Source organism: Magnolia sinica, chromosome 11 (assembly GCF_029962835.1).
Source record: "Magnolia sinica isolate HGM2019 chromosome 11, MsV1, whole genome shotgun sequence".
Classification (NCBI taxonomy): Eukaryota; Viridiplantae; Streptophyta; class Magnoliopsida; order Magnoliales; family Magnoliaceae; genus Magnolia; species Magnolia sinica.
Window position 1 is genome coordinate 24326533 of NC_080583.1, and position 3461 is coordinate 24329993.

Genomic DNA, 3461 nt, shown 5'->3' on the forward strand with positions numbered 1-3461 from the left:
TTTTCTATTCTATTATGAGTTATGTTTGCTTACGATGATTGTGTAAATTTCGATGATAAAATTTTTATTTGGAGGGGAGAGTTGTAAGACCCGTATCCTTAACCGTACCATTCCATAGGCTTTCGCGGTCTTTCCTGTCGAATTTCGACAACCCTCGACCTGTATCCAATATTTATGCATGAACCTAAGTCAAGTCCTGGATATCGGAGTCTACTCAACTCGAAACTTGTACCCAAGTGACCGCATCGTCGCCACGGTTCCAACGCCACAACTCGCGCACCGATCCGATACCCAGGCTAGGACATGTGGGCCCACGTGTTGAGGGTCAAATATTGCATATTAGACCCCATTGATTGCATGGATTTACGATTATGATATTGCTTAACGGCCTGAATTAATCATGTTTGTGTTGCAAGGTGTAATTGCGAGCTTGGACTGGATCGGGATGCTAAAAGTACGGATTTAACGTTCAGAATGCACCAAGGCAAGGGACGGACTTCAGGGGACCAAGATCGACGGAATTACACACCGAGGATTCAAGGACGAATCGGTTTGGCTTGGACGATTGCACAAGAGAGAGTAGCTGGAGTTTGGTATTTTTTTATTTATTTCTTTTTCTTTTTATTTTATTTTGCTTTGTTTAAAGGATCCAGCCGCATCATGCCTGTGATCGGCTAAACCTCTTAGCTAGGGCTAAGAGGTGAAGCTTGTAGTCTGATGGGAGAGATGTTGTTTATGCCTTTTGTTTAGATTGAAGGGGTTTCTGAGTTAATTTTATCATGGGAATACTTTTAGTTTTTAATGGCCTATTGTGACTGAAATTACAATGGGTTTGCAATGGCTTTGAGTATTTCTTTTTCCATATTTTTTATTATGACGTCAGGAAGCCCTGTTGCTCACCATCGTCTCCTAGGCATGGTTGGATGTCGATACGCTTCCTAATCTTCATAATCATCTAATTGGTTGGTAATTAGTTTAATTCTTTTGTTGACTTTGTCTCCTGGGCATAGTTTGGTGATGGAATCCATTCTAATTCATATACCTTTCATCTCTTTAAAATTATATCAGAGGATGTTCAGTTTAATTTCCATGATTCTTAATGCAGGCATAAGATCTCCCTGATCTCTACAAGTGGATCCTCTGAATCCCTAGTTTTCCTTTCCTGAATTATTTAAAGTTTTAGATAATTATTCCACAATTATTCCTTAATTTCTATTTGATTTAGATTACATCTTAGTCTAAGTTCTAGTTCTACTTAGTTTCAGATAGCGTACAGGTATCAGTCCCTTAGGATTCGACCTCGATCTCACCGAGTTTATTACTACATCACAACCCTATACTTGGGGAGTGAACAAGTTTTTGGCGCTGTTGCTGGGGACTGACGGTTGTGATTCTCTAAAATTAATTAGGTTTAGAATTAGTTTAATATTAGAATTTGACTAACTTTAGTTTTAGGTTTTTAATTGATTTCTAGAACTAACTTGTTTTCATGTTTTGTAGGATCCTGACATAAGTTCCTAAATTGGTAATTCCTTCCTAATTTCTCTACTTTTTCCACTTTTAAAATTAGGGTTTAAATTTTAGAAATTTTCTAATTCTAGTATTTTCCTATTTGTAGGAAATAGTTTATTTTTAAAAATTTTCCTCTTTTGTTTTTAGAAACTAGGTTAGTTATTTCCCTTTTTAGGGATTAACTTTCTATTTTTATTTTTATTTTTAGTAACTTTCTAATTTTAACTCTTTTAGAATCTAATTTTGTTTCCTAATTTATTTTTAGAATTTTTGTTTAGAAACTAACCTTCCTATTTTGTAGGCCTTTAAGATAGAAATTTCTAATTCGGTAAGCTCCTTCCCTACTTTCTATTTTTCAGTTCTCTTTTAGTGATTTACTTTCTAGTTTAGGACTTTCCTAATTTATTTTAGAAATTTTCACTTTCTTTTAGGAATTCCTTCTTTTAGAAATCAGTTCACTGCTATCTTTCTTTTAAAGGATTGTTCTTCTCTTTTTAGAATCTAACTTATTTTGTTTTATTTTGCAGGTTTTTAACTTAGGGACTCCAATTTGGTAATTTCTTTCCAACTCTCTCTTTCTTTCTAGATTTTCTTTCCCTTTCTTAGGATTAGGTTTTGAATTTAATTGAGGGCTGTGAGTGTTTCATGCCCAAGTGGGCCCGTGACAACACTCGACGTCTCTTGACTGAAGGAGGATTGGTTGAGAAGTTGACTATCCATCGCAGGACTAGACACCACTCGAAATCCCCTGAGTTAATTGAAGTTATGGCTGAAGACCAACCTCCTCTACTTCCATCTAGGGTGGAGGATACCCAAGATGAGAACGAGGTGCATCAGGCACCCCCGCCTCATACTTTACGAGATTATCTACAACCGGCGGGAGTGAGTATGCCCTCATGCATGATTTTTCCTGAAAACACAGGACAAATGGACATCAAGCCAGGAGTTATCCAACTCCTTCCCAAATTCCATGGACTTGAATCAGAGAGTCCATATTTACATTTGAAAGAGTTCGATGAGATTATAGCTACATTATGTTTTCCTAATGTATCTAAGGATACAATCAGGCTGAAACTCTTTCCTTTTTCCTTAAAAGAGAAAGCTAAGATGTGGTTACATTCACTGCGTCCTAGATCCATTGGCACATAGAACGACATGCAGAGGGAATTCATAAAAAAATTCTTCCCACATCATAAAACGATTACCCTCAGAAAAGCAATCATGAACTTTGCCCAAAAGGAAGATGAAACATTCTTCCAATGTTGGGAAAGGTTCAAAGATTTGGTCAGTTCATGCCCACAACACGGATTTGAAACGTGGCGTATTACAAATTCTTTCTACGATGGACTGACATCTTCCATGCGCCAAATGGTCGAGACAATGTGTAATGGAGAGTTCATTAATAAAAATGTCGACGAGGTATGGGACTACCTCGACAGTCTGGCTGAAAAAACACAATCTTGGGACTATTACCCAAAATCAAACACCACGTCTAGGCCAACTCAATTAAAGGAGAAAGGTGGATTATATCTCTTGAAAGAAGAGGATGATCTCAAGTGTAAAATGACTACGCTCATAAGGAAAGTTGAGGCCATAGAAGGAAAGAAGGATAAGGTTAATGAAATTGTTTGCGGCATCTGTGATTGCAACATTCATATAACTGAAAATTGTCCTACAATACCCGCCTTTCGAGGAGTGTTGAATGAACAAGCTAATGCCGTAAACAACTATCAAAGACCTTTTACTAGACCTAACTCCAATACATACAATCCTGGCTGGAAAAATCATCCAAACTTTAGTTGGAGGAATGGACAAACGGCTACTCCTCAAGGTTTCTTCAATCAAAATCCAAATCAAGTGAAACCTCAAGAGGAACCGGTTCAAAATTCCATACAAGAGCTGGCTCAGGCAATGCGGGGAATTACAAATTTTATGCAAAAGATAGATTC

At 37.3% G+C, this 3461-nt stretch overlaps 1 non-coding gene across 1 annotated transcript; it reads right to left on the bottom strand.

The window, feature by feature from the left end:
* Nucleotides 1-2715: 2715 nt before the first annotated feature.
* Nucleotides 2716-2822, bottom strand: LOC131219860 (small nucleolar RNA R71). Its single transcript, XR_009158501.1, has one exon. It is a non-coding gene; the product is annotated as a small nucleolar RNA R71 (small nucleolar RNA).
* Nucleotides 2823-3461: the final 639 nt, after the last annotated feature.